The sequence below is a fragment of the Zootoca vivipara genome, chromosome 3, assembly GCF_963506605.1.
Source record: "Zootoca vivipara chromosome 3, rZooViv1.1, whole genome shotgun sequence".
Lineage (NCBI taxonomy): Eukaryota > Metazoa > Chordata > Lepidosauria > Squamata > Lacertidae > Zootoca > Zootoca vivipara.
Window position 1 is genome coordinate 98428029 of NC_083278.1, and position 21254 is coordinate 98449282.

Here is a 21254-nt window from a genome sequence, read left to right on the forward strand (position 1 = left end):
GGCTGGCTACTTTTATAGGGAGAATGAATCATCATTCGAGATGAGTCACGAGTCACAGTGACTTAGCAGTTTGCTGTTAACAGTTAGCAGTTAGCAGGCTTGAATGATTGTGTAGGCCTTGTAGGCCTTACAGCTTCTGCTCTCAAGAACCTTTGTCTCAAGACAATACAGTGGTGCCTCATGTTGCAAACGGGATCCGTTCCGGCGGCCCATTCTCAATATGAAAAGGCCACAACATGAAGTGCCGCACCTGCACACGCATGTGACGCAATGCAGCACTTCTGCGCATGCGCAAAGCATGATTTAGCGCTTCTGCACATGCGCGCAGGTCACGGACGTGCCAAACCAAGAAGTAACCCATTCCGGAACTTCCGACTTCGGCACGTCCATAACCTGAAAAGACTCAACCCGCAGCGGATGTATCCTGAGGTATTGACTGTAGGTTCCATCATCTAAGAGCTAGGGATGGGTGGATCAATATAATTCCCTCCTGGGCCAACTCATTTTAGTCCCATTTGGTGCCTATTCTGTGAGGAAGAAGCCATCAAAAATCCACACAGCTTTACAAGCAGAAATATGAAGTTCTGAAGAGGTTGTCTGCGGGCTGCCTCTTTCTCCCTTTAACATTTTACAGCTACTTAGAGCAGTTTTGTGGTCATGTAGCAAAATAAAATGGTTTTACAAAGTGCTGTCCCTTCCTGCGGAATTGTATGGAGAAAGGGATGCCTGCCCCTGTGTGCTTATGGGGGCAGCAATTTTTAAGCTATCAGATACATTGTACAGAAATAAGAGAAGAGAGCCGAGCCAGTCCCTATTGTTGTTTTTACAATGTCTCATTGATGGAATTAGGTTTGAAAGAAGAACCCTATGTGTTACCCACAGAACAAGTTGTGATGTGTGCTTGGCTGTTGTGTGTTCCCCGTGTCGGTTCCTCCTGAGTGTAAATATGTCCATGGTCCTCGACTAGTACTAACCTAAGTCAGGATTTTCCAAACTTCCTTTGTGGTGAAAATATGAAGACCTCAAACGAAATGGCTACAAAACCACTGTCATTTATTCACATAGGATTTTGGTTTTGTCTTTTGGAGCAGATGCTGTCATCTGTCTACACTGCGTAGTCAATATACCAGAAAACCCATGCAACCTCAAAAGCTGTGTTAATAGAGATGGACGCCCCTGCATAGGCCTCATCATATATACAAGTAAGAACCAGCTGCAAAGGTTGTCCTGTCTTCGGGCTCCGCCACCCACCTTCCCCTTCACCTTAAGTTCCATTTATTTTGGCTTAATGATGCAATAAAGGGAAAGAGGTCACAGAAATGCCCTTATCACATGCCTGGGCATTTAGGAGTTTATAATGTAGGAAAAACATAGAAAGATTCTTGGCTATGTACATGTCAATATTGTGTCATGCTAGGGGAATGCTCTGGGTGAAACTCCATGTAGCACAAAGTGTGGGGTGGAAAAAATAGATTCTGGTGACCCATGTGTGTGGCTGAACAATAGAAGAGCCAGCAGGATACCTAGATAAAAAGAGCACACAGAAGACCCAGGAGAGTTTAAAACCATGTCACTATTTGAACAGCAGTACAACGTGGGGACAGTCTATTAAAGCAGTGTGGTTTAGTGGTTCAGTGTGGTTTAGAGCCAGTGTGGTGTAGTGGTTAAGAGCGGTAGACTCGTAATCTGGGGAACCAGGTTCGTGTCTCCGCTCCTCCACATGCAGCTGCTGGGTGACCTTGGGCTAGTCACACTTCTCTGAAGTCTCTCAGCCCCACCCACCTCACAGGGTGTCTGTTGTAGGGGAGGAGGGGAAAGGAGATTGTTAGCCGCTTTGAGACTCCTTCGGGTAGTGATAAAGCAGGATATCAAATCCAAACTCTTCTTCTTAAACCTGTTTTAATATCCCATTTATTTCACTGAGCACTGAACAAAGCACACACTGAGAGATGAGTTTACAAATGCTTTACTTACAGATTCAAAAGTTGGATTTATCCATAGTTCCATGCAGCAGCAAGGAGAACATATGCAGAATACTCACATAGAAAATACAGAAGCATACTGTAGTTTCAAGCATGCAGTCTGAGCTTGTATGCAGCAAGCACAGACACGTCTTTCTGGGCTGCTGCATGGTTGAAGAGAGTGTGAGCATGGAAAGGAAGAGAAGGCTTCACTTCCTCCTGCACCGGAGAAGAGGGTGTGCATCTTAACTGAGTCTAGGAAACATGGTTCTCTTGTCTTACTTTATACACCAATTAGCTCTCGTGCACAGTTATACTCGACAGCAATTCCCCACAGTTTGCATGTGGGTAGCCAGGTCTGCTCACATAAAAAGTCTTCCCCCCACCTGTCCTACCCACATGCATGCCTGGGGTTTTCCCCTACTCTCTACAGTAGATTTAGGAGTGCAGGAGGGTGAAGGGGTGGGGACACACACATGTGCCTGTACTCAGAATGACATCAGTAATACCCGACTACAGGCAACTCCTCACTTGTGCAGGGATTCCATTCCTAACTGCCACATGCACCAGCAAATCACATGTCATTGTGTCCTTACTTTTTCTGACCAGTGCTGCCCTCACCTCACCCCCTTCTGGTGCCAAAAATGCTGCATTGACAGCAGCCCCACAAGTGCTGATTGTGCACAGGGAGGGTGGTGCCTGTTACTATTTCTGTGCTCTGAAGTGGTTTAGTCCTGCTGGTCACATGACCCGGAAAGCTGCCTGTGGACAAACGCCGGCTCCCTCGGCCTGAAAGCGAGATGGGCGCCGCAACCCTACAGTCACCTTTGAGTGGACTTAACTGTCCAGGAGTCCCTTTACCTTTTATTTTACGTTACTATATGTACACCAAACTCCCAGTCAATAGGGAATACAGATATAGCTCATGTGAAATCCAGTTAATCATTGCCGTGGTGGTGGTGGTGATGACGACCCAAACATTCACTCTTTTCTCTCTTCCTCTTTTCTCTCTTCCTCTTTCCTCCTTTCCACCCCTTGTCTCAGATGAGAAGGTTACTGGGAAAATGGTTGGTTGCAAGACGGATAAGTCTCTGAAGTGTGGTTCTGTAACTTATAAGCCAGAGATTGTCACCCATTATGAACTCCACTGCTGCATGGGTAAGAATTTATGCAATCCAAAATTGTAAGACAGGCTGAAAGCAACGTCAAGATTCTACACGCCTGCGAACAATAAAAGTTTATGCTTTTTCGCCTTGGCTTGTCAATTTTTTCTTGTTTTTGTTTTAATTGTTCTATGTGAAGTGGTCTAGTGGTCTGAGATAGCAGGCAGGGGGTGGAGGTTTTAAATGGAAAGTACTATTCCCCCCCCCCATGAGTATGAAAGGGGAGGTTTTGGCCACCGTATTCTACAAAGCTAAGCATTTAGGAACACTGAAAACACAAAGGGCTTTGGTTTCAAGAGAATGGTGGGTAAATTTATTATGGACAATGTGTTGATTATTTAGTTAATTGGAAAGAATTTACTGGGTCCCTAAATTCAAATGTGGGACTAAAGGCTCTCTGGTAATAATTTACACCCCCCCCCCCCGGTACTGTTTTAAAAAGTCACCAAAAATACAGCAGTAAAGCATGGGAATATAGGCTGTTAGATCTTCTAGAGATCCCATTCTAAGTCAGTTACAGTGTTTCCCCTTTCTACCTTCTGTAATATTTCATAAACTACACCCTTTAGTAAGTTAAAATGGTTTTTACTTACAATCTCCAAAGGTCAGATTCATGTGTTTTTGCATACAGCAGCAAGAAAAACTCAGGCAGAAACCTTGGGTTACAAAATATGGTAGAAAGTTTATAAACATAAGAAGAGTCTCCTGGATCAGGCCAATATATTATCTCGTCCAGCATCCTGTTCTAACAGCGGCCAACAAGATGCCTGTAGGAAAACAGCAAGGAGGACCAAAGCACAAGAGCACTCTGCCCTTCTGCAGTTTCCAGCAACTGGTATTCAGAAGCATGGAGGCAAAGCATATACATCAGTCATAGCTAATGGTCATTGATGGCCTCCCCATCCATGAATTTGACCAGTTCTCTTTCAAAGGCACCTAAGCTGGTGGCCATAACTGCCTCCTGTAGGAGCCAATAGCTCTGTGGTCATATGTGAACGATTCTATTCAATCAAAAAAAAGTGGGGGGGAAGGGAAGCTGGTGTTGAGGACAGCATTCTCACAGAGCATGTGAAAAGTATTGCTATTAAGAAGGGCAAGTGTATTATGTTTATGACACTGTGGGTTTATCCCAAGATGTGCCTCCAGCATGGCCCACCATCTGCTAGGGCTGATGGGAACAGAGAACAGCTAAGACAGGCACAAAATATATTAAACAAGTGCCCAATGGGGTTGCTGCCATCACCATCAGCTATAACACTGCACCATCTCAAGTTTGCTTTTGCTAATAGATCACATCAAAAGAAAAAACAAGAAAAGAAATCTACAAGAAAGAAGATTCCACCTAAACTTTAGGAAGAAGTTCCTGACAGTAAGAGCTGTTCGACAGTGGAATTTGCTGCCAAGGAGTGTGGTGGAGTCTCCTTCTTTGGAGGTCTTTAAGCGGAGGCTTGACGGGCATATGTCAGGAATGCTTTGATGGTGTTTCCTGCTTGGCAGGCGGTTGGACTGGATGGCCCTTGTGGTCTCTTCCAACTCTATGATTCTATGATTCTATGAAATCCAAGATATGAACATGGTGCCCATATATACTAAGCCTATAGTTGGCTACGACTCTTCTCAGAACAGAGATGGGGAATTTCTTCCAGATGTTGTTGGACTCCAGCTGCCATCTGCCCTAGCGAGGATGGCCAAAGTATTTTAATTGTGTCAGCTTAACAAGATTTCTTTACCACTTAATTGACAAAAAACTGTAGTTTTCATAAGCACATATAAAATATTCATTAAAAATACTGATAAAACATTAGATTGAGTTACAGAGTCTCTGAGAAATATTAATGGGCAGGCCCTTCCAGGGAGTAGGGACTATGCTAAAGGAACAGTTTATTGGGGTGGATGTGTTGATTAATTCTCTCTATATAGCTGACAGATGAGGAATCAGAAATTCTCAGGCATCAGGTGGGGGATTTCCCCCGTTTCTTGGATTGAAGTCACAAGGGAACATGAACAGAGGGCATCTTCTCATTTTGAAATAACATGGCATGGCTGATAAATTGCAAAGCAATTTAATATGTAACTGCTTCTTAATTGCTCACCCCGTCCAGGATATCCTCACTCACAACGTCAGGGCTAGGTAATCCATCGTGACTCCAAGCATCATATCTGCTGTTCCAACCATTTCCTCTTTATCGCTGCCGATAAACCTTTGAAAATGTGCCTAGAAAGTACAGTACACCTCTGACTCCCCCAAGAGCTTTGAAGATCAATGACTCTAGTAGTGTTTAAGGGAGCTCCCTGTCCCAGATCCACTAGCAGTTTAAAAAGGTGGGCTTTATGTTTTTTTATTTAAAAAATCCTCCCCCACAAGTGTTGTGGCCAATGGCCAATCCAGTCCAGCATCCTGTTCTCACAAGAGTCAGCCTGATGCATGTGGGAAACTGGCATGAATAATCAACATATTGTCCATAATAAATTAACCCACCATTCTCTTGAAACCAAAGCCCCTTGTGTATTCAGAGTCCCTAAATGCTTAGCTTTGTAGAATACAGTGGCCAAAAACCTCCCCTTTCATACTCATTGGGGGTGGGGGGTGGGAATAGTACTTTCTCTTTTGAACCCCAATCCCCTGCCTGCTATCCCGGACCACTAGACCACTTCTCATAGGACAATTGAAACGAAAACAAGAAAAAATTGACAAGCCAAGGCGAAACAGCATAAACTTTTATTGTTCGCAGGAGTGTAGAATCTTGACGTTGCTTTCAGCCTGTCTTGCAATTTTGCATAGCATAAATCCTTACCCCTGCAGCAGTGGAATTCATAATGGGTGATGAGCTCTGGCTTATAAGTTATAGAACCAAACTTCAGAGATTTACCCAACTTGCAACCATGTATTTTCCCAGTAACTTTCCCATCTGAGACAAGGGGTGGAAAGGAGGAAAGTGGAAGAGAGAAAAGAAGAAGAGAGAAAAGAGTGAACCACCACCATGACAATGATTAACTAGATTTCACATAAAATATACAAGGTGCTCTCCAATGAGCTGTGTCTGTATTCCCCATTGACTGGGAGTTTGGTGTATAGATTGTATCAGAGTACAGTCATACCTCGGTTTAAGTACACTTTTGTTTGAATACTTTCAGTTTAAGTACTCCATGGACCCGCCTGGAACAGATTAATCCACTTTCCATTACTTTCAATTGAAAAGTTTGCTTCAGGTTAAGTACGCTTCAGGTTAAGTACGGACTTCCAGAACCAATTGCACTCATATTCCGGGTTAAGTACGCTTCAGGTTGAATACTCCGCGGACCCGTCTGGAATGGATTAATCCACTTTCCATTACTTTCATTGGGAAAGTTCGCTTCAGGTTAAGTACGCTTCAGGTTAAGTACGCTTCAGGTTAAGTACAGACTTCCGGAACCAATTGTGTACTTAAACCTAGGTACCACTGTACAGAAATAAATACAGGCACTGTCCTACTTGCGCACAGTCAGCACAAGTGGGGCTGCTGACATGAGCAGCATTTTTACCACCAGAAGGGGGTGAGGGCAGGGCAGGGCAGGGCAGGGCAGGGGCAGAAAAGGGGAATGGAACCCCGGCACAAGTGGGGATTCCATTCCCACAACACCAGATTTAATTTTAAAATTTGTCAGGTGTCAGTATATAGGTTGACAAATTCAATTTCAGAATTCATAGGGCCGAAAGGGATGGAGTGCGGTGAGGGGAAGGATCTGTAAAGTCTGAGTCAGAAATTCATACATACCATAGCTGCCAAGTTTTCCCTTTTCTCGCGAGGAAGCCTATTCAGCATAAGGGAAAATCCCTTTAAAAAAGGGATAACTTGGCAGCTATGATACATACCCCTTGAAAAAGCCCAAAGGAGCTGTGTAGTAAGAAGTTGAATTGATGGCTTGAAACATAAGTTTTGATCAAAAAATATGGAATGAAGGTTTTGAAAGTAGAGGTAATTAAAGCAAGTGTTGTATATAGCCAGTGAATTCTTTTTGAATAACCAGGAAATTGACACATTGTACATAACAGCACTTGCCCATCGTTCTCTTGAAACCCAAGCCCCTCATGTTTTCAGTGTTCCTAAATGCTTAGCTTTGCAGAATACAGTGACCAAAAACCTCCCCTTGCATGCTGATTGGGCTGCTATCGGATACTGCAGCCAAAACAATACTGGCTATCCTGCCCCATTATACCACAACATATAGCATATTTGAAAGAAAGGAAAAAACAAGAAAGGTTGACAAGCTGAGGGGGAACAGAATAAACATTTATTCTTTGCAGGAGGGCAGAATCTTGAGGTGGCTCTCAGCTTGTTTTAAAAGCTTGCATTGCAGAAATCAGTTTCATCACAGCACCTGAGTTCCTGACGGAAGCGATTTTGATAATGAGAAGGAAGATCACACCTTACCACATCCTTCCTTGCACAACTGAGTATTATATCTATAATCTTCTCATCTGAGACAAGGTGTGAAATGGAAGAAAGAGGAAAAGAGAAAAGAGTGAAGATTTGTATCATCCTCACCCTCAGTCCCCACAATGATTAACTGGAATTCACATAAAATATCCAAGCTGCTCTCCATTAAATAGCCTGGTAATATTGATGGCAGAAAGAATAAAGAAACACAACAAAGAAACACACATTAAAAAAAAAACATTTTAGGAAAACGTGTTGTAAACTTCATAACGGGAAAAAACATTGAAGAAAGATGGGACACCTCAGCGCCATCCAGTGTCACAGTGTTATAATGCATATAGAACGCTTTTTCTTTACTAATGCTGCTGAGTGCAAGGTTTATTACTCTGGGGAAACAAAGCTATTCTGAATACAGGTACATTATTCTCTCTCCACCTGCTTCTACAGCCCTTAAATATGCTCTAGAAGGTAGAGAGAAACCCACAAACAAGTTTAGTAGGCACATATGGGAAGGGGGGCGGCGGCAGAAATGCTTATTGTGTGAGCTGACTTTGGTCCCCACATGCGTAAAGGTAAAGGGACCCCTGACCATTAGGTCCAGTCGTGACCGACTCTGGGGTTGCGGCGCTCATCTCGTGTTATTGGCCAAGGGAACCGGTGTACAGCTTCCAGGTCATGTGGCCAGCATGACAAAGCCGCTTCTGGCAAACCAGAGCAGCGCACAGAAAAACCATTTACCTTCCCGCTGTAGCGGTACCTATTTATCTACTTGCACTTTGACGTGCTTTCGAACTGCTAGGTTGGCAGGAGCAGGGACCGAGCAACGGGAGCTCACCCTGTTGCAGAAATTTGAACCACCGACCTTCTGATCGACAAGCCCTAGGCTCTGTGGTTTAACCCACAGCACCACATGCATACTGTGGGATATTTCAGTGAAATGTAAGTATGAATGGAGGGTTTGAGACCTGAGAGCTGTGTTTTCTAGAATTAGGTCACACACACTGCTCTCTGGTGATGTTAGTATCTTATTTTTCCTTCTTTTAATTATTTCTATGTGCTGGTTGGGGGGTGACAAGAAATTTTCTGCACTGCGTACCACCTGACTTTGCTACACCACTGGGTGATCGAGGAAATAAGACCTTCTCTTCCTTTCTACACTCACAGTCTCTTCAACTATGCAGCAGCCAAGAACGAAATGTCTAAACTCGCTGCCTACAAGCTCAGACTGCATGCTTGAAGCTATGCTTCTGAAAAAGACATTTCCATGAATTATTCCCCTTTGTAGTATCACTAAACTGAAAGAAATGGAAAAATAAGCAGAAGGGGAATGTGGACCATGGAGCCCAAACACGGCACAACCTTTGTAGCTCTTTCTTACTTTTATAGGTGATGATGCCAACGCAGGTTCCTTCATCATCAACTTCACAGATTCGGTGGTTGCATGGTACTCCTGGTATCACGACTATGCATTTTATACAGAGGCGAGCATCTGCTCCAAATGACAAAACCAAAATGTTGTGAATAATGGAGGGTTGCTTTGATTTATGGATTATATTTCTATGCCGATTTTCATTCAGAGGAGCCCCAAAGTGTCTTAGAAACAATGAATGACAATAGCGTAATAGAGCAGTGGAAATACAGCAGAAATCATATTGAATAATTAACAAGATAAAACAAAGTAATAGCTGAATGGCCGCGGAGTTTCCCTAAGGAGCTGTAAAATGTTAAATGGAGAAAGAGGCAGCCCCCAGACCACTTCAGAAGGACTTTCTGCTTGTAAAGCTGGGTGGGTTTTTCATGGCTTGTTCTTTAAAGAAATGGGATTAAAAGGAGTTGGCACAGGATCGAAAAACATTGAGCCATCCACCCCTAGCTCTGAGATGAACCTAGAGTTTGCCCTCATCTTTTTAAAAAAGGTTTTAATTAAAGATTTCTTGTGCTACAGAAGGCTTCCCCACATCTTGAGTTTCATTTTCTATTTGCAAAGTATCTCTACCCGGTAAAGGTGTCAATTTTCCGGCTTGCACCCTAATTTGAAAATTACGGAGACTTGTTTAAATACATAAAAAGTTGATCGGATTCTAACAAGCTGCAGTAAAGAAAGATATGTGAAGCAGGGCCACTCCATCATTGATTGCAGGGTGTTGGACTAGATGACCCTTGGGTCCCTTCCAACTCTAAGATTCTATGATTCTCTGATCAGCTCTACTGCAACAACACCTGCCCTTGGCTCACCCTCTCCCTCAATTGCCACCTAGCAACTGTCTTTCCCTTAAGGTGCAACAAAGGAAGAGAACAGAAGAAGGGCCATTTCATTGACTCAGTTCAGATTCTATGGACAGAGCATAAATTTGGTTTGGTTCATACTTCAGTATGAAACTACCGAAGTTGCATTTGCCTTCTCTCAACCTGCACTTAACCTGCCTCCCTTGGCTGACAGTGCTTTTCCCAACTCTTGCAAAAAGAACATACCTCCAGGTGTGAGGAACAGAAAAACACAGATTGCAAGAAGTACTTGACTTGGGATGGACATCTTGGTATCAAAAGGACCCTGTATGTTCTCCAGCAGAGCCCCAAATCACAGAGGAATAGATGTGGACCTTCACTGGATTCCTCCAGGGTAGAGAAGCTTCTTCCTTTGATCCTTTTAACGACACCCTAGAGATCATGGTGTTCTCGGGAAGAAAATATAAACGGGTGGGCTGTAACATCATGAACTAGCCACTCATCACAGAACAAAAACCCCGGTTTAAATGAGAACCTGAATTGTGGGAGGAACAGAGTCTATAACAGGCATCCCCAAACTTTGGCCCTCCAGATGTTTTGGACTACAATTCCCATCATCCTTGACTACTGTCCTGTTAGCTAGGGATCATGGGAGTTGTAGGCCAAAACATCTGGAGGGCCGCAGTTTGGGGATGCCTGGTCTATAAGGTCAAGGCTTCCATGGCTTCTGCAAGTCTCCACTTTTAGGACCAAATAAATGCAGGGCGAAATCAGAAATATCATCAATGCTTGCCCAACAATAAATGAACAATGGTTTTAATGTTTCTAATTTGATATAATAAATCTGAAGAAACGACAATATAAACAGTGCAAAAAACATACTTACATCACAACCTTATGCATGCCCATTCAAAAGTAACTTCAAGGAGACCTTTTAGCCTCACTAATATAGAAAAGATGGGAGTGACAAACTTATAACAGGTTTTGATAGCCAAGATGTGTAAATAAGTAGCAGAGTCTTGACGTTCCTAAAAGACTAAATGCATTTCCCCACACCCAAAGAAGAAGAAAGTGTTAGAGGACTTCCTTTCAATGTCTTTTGTTTTATTTTGGATTGAAGAGACTTTGTCCACTCCGCCAGTAAACCTACACCCACTTACCAGTGAGTAAGCTCCACTGAACTCAGCAGAGCCATAAAGGACCACCTTTTTCAGGTTTCATTCAATGAACATGAGATCTGTTGTGTAATGGTAATGCTAATGTCCAGAATATCTAGTAATACTTTATTTAGAATTTCAGAATTTGGTTTTGAGTACAAAATTATGAATGTAAGAAGAGCTTGCTGGAACTGGCAACTAATTTGGACGGCTTTCGGTAAGGATTGGACATATTAATGGAAGATAAGGCTATCTGTGCCTAGTAGCCATAATAGTTAAACTTTGCCCCGAGGGTTGGAGACAGTATTACTTCCCTATACCATTAAAATAATGAATTGTTGTGGAATACTGGAAAAACTGAATTTAGGAATCAAGAAATGAGACAGAATCCAAAATTAACAAATGCATCAGTTGCCATAGTGCTTCTCTCCCATGGCATAAGCTGCCTGCCTCTTCTTAGTCTATGTGTGGCCACTGGCATGAACCCCTTGCACCTTCACAATGTCCCTGAAGTTGAAAAAGAGGATCTATTTCCCCTTTAAATGTTGACATGTCAAGCTTTCTTTTGCATTCTTGGAAACTGAAATGACACAGCCTTCCCCCTCTCCTGCAAAGAATAAAAATTATATACTGTTTCTCTTTAGCTAGTCATCCTTTCTTGGGTTCTTCTTTTCTTTTCTTTCAAGTATGATATATGCAGTGGTGGAATGGTCCACGATAGTGGGGGGAGGGGTTTGAGTGGGTTCAAATTAGTCAGTACTATTTCAGTAAAGGGACCCCTGACAGTTAAGTCCAGTCGCAAATGACTCCGGCGTTGCGGCGCTCATCTCACTTTACAGGCCAAGGGAGCCGGCTCCGCAGGCAGTTTTTCTGGGTCATGTGGCCAGCATGACTAAGCCACTTCTGGCGCAAAGGAACACCAACACCAGAGCAGTGCATGGAAACGCCATTTACCTTCCTGCCGGAGTGGTATTTATTACTCTAATTGCACTTTTTAGCAGTTCGTGCTTTCGAACTGCTAGGTTGGCAGGACCTGGGACCGAGCAACTGGAGTTCACCCCGTTGCGGGGATTAAACCACTGACCTTTTGATTGGGAAGCCCAAGGCTCAGTGGTTTAGACCACAACGCCACCCGCAGTATCCTAGAACAGCCCAATCAGCATGTGTCAGGGAATGGTCTGAATCAGAGGACTGGGGAATGCATTCTCAGGCAGATCAGATCCTCTCTGAAGAGGAGCTAGAGGAATGGGAAGATTCACGCCCCTTGTCTCCAGCAGTTTCAGAAGCAGGGAGAGACCCGGACCCAGAGCAGCTTAGACAGGAGTTGCCTGTGAGGAGCATCAGAGCTGCTAAAGGGTTAAGCAGTCTGCTGTGACGTCTGGCCACTGTGAGGAAGGAGGGAGGAGTATATACAGGGATCTGTCTTTGTTCTCTGTATTGTGTTTAGTTTCGTTTTTCCAGCAGCAACATGGAGTGCTCTTCGCCGGGAGCTGCTGTGTAAATAAAGGACAATTAGCTTAGAAGAAGCCAGCTATTCCTGTGATTTATTGTGTTGCCCTCTGTGGTCACACAGCTTGCTGTTGTGCAAGAAGAAAACTCTGCATTTTACGCCAAACGGAGCCCTGGAAGGGGGAGCAGCGTGATGCAGCTCTATAAGGGCAAGAAGGAAGCATGATGGACACTTGTTTTTTCGGCGATCGTTATGAAGATTTACATCTCATAACGTCACATTGCCTAGCTACGAGATAATGGAAAGAAAAACAGAAGGGAAGGAACAGCCAGCAGAGACGCCAAACGGAGCCCTGGAAGGGGGAGCAGCGTGATGCAGCTCTATAAGGGCAAGAAGGAAGCGTGATGGACACCTGTTTTTTCAGTGATTGTTATGAAGATTTACATCTCATAACGTCACAGGTTATGGTACTAGAGGTCACCTAGACTCTAAGGGTGATTTATAGCACAGTGTGGGCTACAGAGAGCATACACGCAGCCAGTTAGAGAGACCTGTTTGCTTGCAGTCGGCATGAAACAGATGAACTCACTGGCAGAAGATGGCGACTATTGTTCCAGCCCTGGAGGGAAGCTGAGCAGCGACATCTGTGTGAGTACGCTAGAGCCCCGGGGTGTGTGGAAGATGGAGGAGTTGAGACACCAGTTAAGGAGAACAGCACTGTCCCACAGGCTGAAAGGCAGTCTGGAAAGCACAGCCACCCAGAGATGCAGTCTGAGTTAAAGCCACAAGTCTCCAAAGCTGCTTCCTTAGCTGAGAGATGCAGGAAGAAGCAGTTCTACAGTGGCTATGCCAGGCTTGAAGCCCGGGTCCCTACCCCAGAAGTGAAAGCAGTGACGTAAGAGGCTGCAGCTACTCTCAGGGAGAAGAGGGCGGGTTTCAGAGGGGGCCAGTCTGCTGCGAGCAGTGAGGGCGAAGTCAAGGCACAAGACGCCAGGAGAGGCTTTGCTGGCAAGGTTTGCTACTGATGTGGTTCAGATCAGCATCTGAAGAGGCACTGTGCACACAAAGAAAGCAGTGGGGGGGGGCAGGCAAAAGCCCGGAAATCACTGTGAAAGCATTTGCAAGCTGTGACGACCCTGGTCCCACTCTCTCTTACTATCACTGCGACACAGGAATCCAGAGGGGAAAACACCCACCCTCTTCTCCTGCCGCCTCAAAAATAAACCCATTTTACTAATGGGTTTCTTAGTAAGGAGAACCTTCCAGCTTGCGTGACCTGGTACCCTAAGAAACTCTAGGCTGTCCCACGGAATAACCCCTTTGCCTCCAGTAAAGGGTCTCCCTCAGTTGGATTCCCCACTGTAGAAGTTTGCCCTATGCACTCTGGCAACTCCTTGGCACCTCAGGTTACCCTTCTAAGCCTCCTCCGTGTAACTTAAGGACACAAACCGCCACCTCCCTGCCTGGGGTGAGTTTTGCCCTCTCTTGAGTCACCACGGCTGTGAGTCCTGGTACCTCGCTGGAAAAATACAGACGGACCTTTTTGGCAAAAACAGAGATGAAGTTTTATTGTGTTAAAAACATAAGGGTTTCTTTAACGTGTCATTTATTAATTAGCTTTGTTCCAGTTGTACAAAATAAACTCAGTCAAACATTTAACTTTAAGTTTTCCTAGCCTCTTCACTGTCTTCAAACAAGCCACCACATAACACCACACCACACCTTCCTCCCTCTCCCTCCTAACTGACCAAACCGACACTCCCTCCTTTCAAACCGGGCACAGTCCCGCCCCCATCATAGTTCTATGCCAGTCAGGCTGGAGGTGGGTTAACTCTTTGCCAGCCGGGCAGGAATAAACATTTTAAAGGTGCTTCAATTTGTCACATATCTCCCCCCACCACAAAGACATTGCGTCGGCTTGCTCTTAATTAACTAGAGCAATGCCAAAGCAATGGGCTTGGGGTCAAAAATACTTCAATGCATTCTATAACATTCATATTACAAAGTCAACTAAATTAACATCTCATAAACTTGTACACAGATAGACCTTGTGTGGCATGTGTTAGATTATAACGCCTTAGCACAAAATGTTTTGCTAGGGTTCCCACCATTTCATATAATAATTTACACCATCCTATACCTCTCAAAAATACCTGGATAAGGCGTCCGTTATGATGTTTTCCTTCCCACGTATGTGCTTACCCTGTGTCTATTACATGAGTTGCTAGGCTGGTCCTCCCTGGGACGTTTGAGAAGATCTGAGCAAACTGAGCAAGGACTATTTTTAACTGCTCCTTTTGCTCTGGGGTCAGATTTTCATCGAATGACACTTCTGCTAGAGTTGTGCCATTACTCAGCTCTCCCCACCCAGTTAAATGAATTCCTTGTGTCATCTTCCCCTTTACTTGTAACACCAACTTATTTCTGTCAAAATAAGGCTTAAGTAAGTTTACATGAAAAATTTTACATCGGTTCCCTTCCCCATCTAACTCTACTAAATAGTTCACCGCTGATATCCTCTCGACCACTTTGAAGGGACCGTCCCGCGACATCTCCAACTTCTTTCGACGTCTTGTTCTTAACACGAGCACACTGTCACCAGGCTGGAAAGATCTGTCTCTTGCGTGTGCATCATACCACTGCTTCTGTCGACACTGTGCCTGCTGCAAGTTGTAAGCAGCTTGCTCCCGTAACTCTTGGAGGTCGCTCTGCAGCTCCTGTAGATACGTCACAACATCAGGGCTGTCGATCTGCTCCTCCCCCGACCACGCTGCTTTCATCAAGTCTAGGGGTCCTCGTGGCTGTCGTCCAAATAGGAGTTCAAAAGGACTGAACCCTGTGCTCTCCTGCGGCACTTCGCGATAACCAAATAGGAAGTGTTGCAACCTCTCATCCCAGTCGTTAGGATGATTGATGGAGTAGGTTTTTAGCATCCGGCTCAGGGTTGAGTTAAATTTCTCCGTCAAGCCATTCGACTGCGGATGATAAGCCGTAGTTTTAACATGCTTAATTCCACAAAGAGTTAAAAGCTCTTCCATGGTCTTGGACGTGAAGGATGTCCCTAAATCTGTTATAATTTCTTTGGGGAATCCCAGCCTTAAGAACACCGACATGAGGGCTTTTGCTACAGTCTTGGAATCAATGTCCTTTAGAGGTATTGCTTCTGGATAGCGCGTAGCATAATCCACGAGGCATAAAATAAATTTATTCCCACTTTTTGTAACTCTGGAGATAGGCCCGAGGATGTCCACTCCTACTCTGGAAAAGGGCTCAGTAATTACGGGAATAGACTGTAACAAGCCTCGCGTTTTGTCCGCTCTTTTGCCTGCTTTTTGGCAGATCACACAGGACTTGCAATACTCTTTGATGTCTTTGCCCATCCCAGGCCAGTAAAATCTTGCTTGGATTCTATCACTAGTCTTTCTAATGCCTAGATGCGCTGCTGAGGGTGCGTCGTGTGTCATTTGTAGCACTTGCAACCGGTAAGCTCTTGGCAACACTAACTGTTTCTTCCTTTCCCAAACAGCAGCAGTTTTCCTTCTCCTGGAAATTCTATACAGTCTTCCCTCAATGGTGGTAAATAAGCAGGGGTTCTCCACAGTTACTTCTGCAGTAGGACTTTGTGCTTTACCCCACAGCTCTTTTATAGTTTCATCCTCTTTTTGATCACTCAAGAATTGGGCACCGTGCTCCTGAACCACTGGCACGCTAATCAGCCCTTCATCCTCACCAGGATCTATGGGTGACTCTATAACTGCAGGAGGATTACTCTCAGTGACTTGAGACTGTGACCTAGTTATCACTTGAATACGGTGCTTCTGACTAGCTAGGTCATTCCCTATTAAAAAGGGTACCTCCAATTCATTTAGGATTCCTACTCTCCATTTCCCACAAAATCCTTTGTAGGTAATATCAACTTCAGCTAATGGTACTTCAAAATGTGGGCCCCATATGCCTTTTAAACTATAGGACTGACCCTTGAGGTACTGCTCCTTTGGAACAAATTGTGATTTAACAAGTGAGACTTCTGCTCCTGTGTCCCTCAAACCTAAAAAAGACTGACCATTTAATTCAATTGGCTCCATGTAATCTTGGTTGCACTCCTGCTCAGCCCTCCAGACCTGCAAGACCTTAGAAGTAGTCTCAGCTGGACTGTCTGCTTTCTCTGAGCCTTCTGTCTGAGGCGAGCTATTTTCCTGTGACTGCGTTATCAGTTTTATTTGTTTAGCTGCAGTAGGTGTAGTTTGCGACTTAACCAGCAGGGGGCACCTGGCACGTACATGGCCCTCACGATTACAGAAAAAACAAGTGATTTTCTTAGACCCTGTCTTGTCAGAAACTGATTCCCTGACAGGAAAATTTTCTTGCCTGTCTTTATTTTCTCTGTTTCTCCATGGATTACCCTTCTGTGAGTGTTTTGGGAATGCGATTTCATTGAAATCTCCTTGTAGTTCATCTAAGACCTCTGCAACCTCTGCCACAGTTTTCAGCTTTTTATCCCTCAAGAACCAACGTAAATTGCTAGGGATTTGCTTAAAAAACTGTTCTAAACAAATTAATTGTTTTAACTCCTCAAAGTCCTTCACTCCACTCCCTTGAATCCATCTGTCCAGTAATTTATCTAAGCGGCTAGCTAGTTGGGCATAAGTCTCTTTATGTTCCTTTTTTGCCTCACGAAAAGCCTTTCTGCTTTGTTCAGCCGTGAGTCCACATCGAACCCTGACCCTTTGCTTAAATACTTGGTAACTTGACAGCTCTTCTTCCCTCAGGTCAGCATAAATTTCACTTAGTATCCCACAAATTTGAGGTCTTAAATAAAGCATCCAGTTCTCCTCAGGTATTTGAAATTCCACACAAACGCGTTCGAAGGTAAATAGAAACGATTCGACATTATCGTCTTTTCCAAATTTGGGGAATCTTTTTAAATTAATTGCGGCACTATCATTATTAACTGGACTCCGAGTTAATTCTGATCTCAAACGTATCTCTTCAAGCTTCATTCTGTCCTGTTCTAATTGAACCCTTAACCTCTCGGACTGCATTCTCTCCTCAGCTTCCATTCTAGCTTTTTCCCTCTCACTTTCAGCTTCAATCCTAGCTCTTTCTCTCTCACTTTCAATTCTAGCTTTTTCCCTCTCACTTTCAGCTTCAATCCTAGCTTTTTCTCTCTCACTTTCAGATGCTATCTTTTCCCTCTCAGCTTCAATTCTGGCTTTTTCTCTCTCACTTTCAATTCTAGCTTTTTCCCTCTCACTTTCAGCTGCTATCTTTTCCCTCTCAGCTTCAATTCGGGCCATCTCAAATCGTAGTTTCATCAGTTCTACCTCAGAACCTGGGCTTCCCTCAGCCCCTTCCGTTCTTTCATCTCCTTTTGCCTCTCTGGGTTTTCTTACGTGAGTCATTTTCCTCACAGGAAAATCCTGACAGACTCAAACCAAACTAGGCGCGTGAGCTTTGAATTTCGATCCCACCGCTGCCACCAAAAATGTGACGACCCTGGTCCCACTCTCTCTTACTATCACTGCGACACAGGAATCCAGAGGGGAAAACACCCACCCTCTTCTCCTGCCGCCTCAAAAATAAACCCCTTTTACTAATGGGTTTCTTAGTAAGGAGAACCTTCCAGCTTGCGTGACCTGGTACCCTAAGAAACTCTAGGCTGTCCCACGGAATAACCCCTTTGCCTCCAGTAAAGGGTCTCCCTCAGTTGGATTCCCCACTGTAGAAGTTTGCCCTATGCACTCTGGCAACTCCTTGGCACCTCAGGTTACCCTTCTAAGCCTCCTCCGTGTAACTTAAGGACACAAACTGCCACCTCCCTGCCTGGGGTGAGTTTTGCCCTCTCTTGAGTCACCACGGCTGTGAGTCCTGGTACCTCGCTGGAAAAATACAGACGGACCTTTTTGGCAAAAACAGAGATGAAGTTTTATTGTGTTAAAAACATAAGGGTTTCTTTAACGTGTCATTTATTAATTAGCTTTGTTCCAGTTGTACAAAATAAACTCAGTCAAACATTTAACTTTAAGTTTTCCTAGCCTCTTCACTGTCTTCAAACAAGCCACCACATAACACCACACCACACCTTCCTCCCTCTCCCTCCTAACTGACCAAACCGACACTCCCTCCTTTCAAACCGGGCACAGTCCCGCCCCCATCAGAGTTCTATGCCAGTCAGGCTGGAGGTGGGTTAACTCTTTGCCAGCCGGGCAGGAATAAACATTTTAAAGGTGCTTCAATTTGTCACACAAGCCGTCTTTGTTATTGGTGCAACCAACCTGGATATGTAGCCAGGAATTGTCCAGCGCCAGAAACTGCCAAGGTCGCCCAGCCAGGTTCCCAGGGCAGCCAGCCCAGAGGAGGGGGCCATGGAGGCCAGCAGCAACACGGACAAGGTCATGGGAAATCTTCTGGTAAGGTTTCCAGTAAACATCTCTCCTCTGCCATGGCGACAGTCAAGAATGGGACTAGAAACAACCTACGCTGGATCATCGATAGTGGAGCCAGCCATCATTTGGTTCCACCTAGTGGTCATGTATGAGATTGCAGGCCACTTGAAGAGCAACAGAGCATTACTATGGCTGATGGTTCTACAAGCACCATAGCATGCAGTGGTGTTTTCTATATGCAATGTCTGAATACTGAACTTAATGTTTATGTTCTTTCAGGCATGAAAAGCTGTTTGTTAAGTGTGTCTACATTTAATGTGTGATGGGTTCCGTGTCTGCTTTGACAATGACATGTGTACCATTTCCAAGATTGGGTGGAGCTGGTCAGTGTTGCTCAGGGTTCAGATGAGCTGTTTGTCCTGGAAGGGAGGGGGCAAACAAGTAGGAGTAGCACTGGTGAAGCACAAGCAAAGTGCGCAAATGGCCCAAATGCCCCAGTTCACGGTGATTGCCAGCATTTGTGGCACCGAAGATTTGCCCATTTGAACTTCAAATACGTTGGTAAGGCACCTGAATGCACAGAGGGGTGCAAGTTCAAATCCTGCAACAGGTTTCTTGACTGCAGGGCATGCAAAAAAGCGAAAGCGAAGACGTGTTCTTATCCTAGGTTGGAAAGAAGAAGCACGTGTCCATGGACCTCTCAGGGCCCATGGCTACCCCAAGCCTGGGCTGAGCCCATTATGCACTCACTTTGATAGATGTGTTGGGATTCTGGACAGCAAGGAGTTAAAAACACTCTCAGGCGTTCTTATTCTCTGGATGCTAGCCCACAGCTGTGTGCTGATTGCTAATTGCCGTTTAGTCATAAATCATGCTCTAAAGAGAATGCTCTCTCTCTGTGTGAAGTTTGAGTCGGAGCATGAGAGCAGAAAGTTAGGTGAGAGGAGTGTTAAGAGATAAGAGTGCTGCTAAAATGCAGCTTAGTTCAGTTGGTTTAGATGTATTATGTTAAGCTTCAGTAAAGTTTAAGTTAGTTTTGAAGCTACAGTGTGCTCGTTTTCTTGAAGACACCGGCAAACTGCTATCTGGTTCCAGTTGCGCAGTAACTCTGCTAGATACAAGAAGAGGATTTTAAACTAGCACAGTGGGAACGTGGCTGGGCGCCATTGCAACTTGGCAGCGTGGGTCCACGAGTGTTTTATGATCCACTAATGAACTTTATAGCACCACGATCATAAAAACATCAACAAGATGACCAGTCCAGAATGGGTTGGCTGATCACCTTGAAGGAGAAAAGAGAGGCAGCCACTGTGGTTAAGGAATGGGTCACTGAGGTTGAGCTACAGTTCTCCCTCACGGTGCACGCATTTCAGAGCGATCGCGGAGGAGAATTTATGGGGCGGAGCTACAAGGGTTCTTCCGGAGTAAGGGGATAAAACACAGGAAGACTTGCCCCTACAGTAATCAGGAAAACGGAATTGCTGAATGCCGTTTTTGCACGTTATCTGAGGCTGGGGAGGCTCTACTCTTTGATACAGGGCTGCCCCAGAAGTTTTGGGGGAAGGCCTGGTGCTGTGCCAAATTTTGTTTGAATAGATCTTACAATTCTGTTGTTGATGCCACGCCCTATTCTTTGCTGTATGGCAAGGAGCCCAAGGTCCATTTTCTGCGCTCATTTGGCTGTGAAGCCTGGGTTCTTCTGCCATTCCATAGGCGTAGGAAGGACAGACCAAGGTCAAGGAAGATGATTTTCTGTGGCTATGAGCCAAACTCCAAGGGGTGAAGGTTTGTGTCCCTGGAGGGGGATCAAGCACAAGTCCACATCAGCAGGAGTGCTGAGTTCTGTGAGCAGGATGGGCGGAAACGTCTTCATGGGAATCCTGAGATCCTGCATGACGGTCTAGCCATTCCTGGTGAGGAGGAGGAAGCTCAGGTACCTGCTGGGAGTCCAGGCCAAGGGCCAGACCCAGATCAGGGGGCAGGACCAAGTGGAGAAACTCCTAGAGAGGTGAAACAGGAAACCAGGAGTGCACCCACATCCCCCCAGGCACGGCCTGGGAGACATAGCAACCCATTTCACCCACACCTATCCCAGAGGGTGCTAGCAAGTGCAGTAGGTTACTTGGGAGTGTTCCAGGTACAGTCTGAGACAAGCACGCCAGAGTCAGAGGGGGAAGCTGCAGTGGTGCTAAGGCGTTCAACATGCACCACAAAAGGTAAACCACCTGACAGGTTCATCGCCATCAGTGTATGGGTGAATCTAGCAGTGTGTGAACCTGAAAGCTTTGAGGAAGTTCAGAAGTTGCCTCAAGAGGAAGCTGGTAAGTGGAAGGTTGCAATGGAGAAGGAGTTAAATTCCATGCAGTCTCTAGGTGTGTATAGTCTCACACAGTTGCCAGAAGGCAAGAAGGCAGTGAGCAGTCGGTGGGTCTACAGACTCAAACCCACAGCAACTGGTGAGCCACAGTACAAGGCTAGGCAAAAGGTTTCACA

The 21254-nt window shown here is 45.0% G+C and overlaps 1 protein-coding gene and 1 long non-coding RNA gene across 2 annotated transcripts in view; both read right to left on the bottom strand.

Moving 5' to 3' along the window:
- HAAO (3-hydroxyanthranilate 3,4-dioxygenase) overlaps nucleotides 1–21254 on the bottom strand; it is a 67182-nt gene that overhangs the window by 13585 nt on the left and 32343 nt on the right. The gene's annotated exons all lie outside the window — the stretch shown is intronic.
- Nucleotides 7402–10230, bottom strand: LOC132591832 (uncharacterized). Its single transcript, XR_009557246.1, has 3 exons — nucleotides 10015–10230; nucleotides 8921–9031; nucleotides 7402–7583 (listed from the first exon to the last, which is right to left on the bottom strand). It is a non-coding gene; the product is annotated as an uncharacterized LOC132591832 (long non-coding RNA).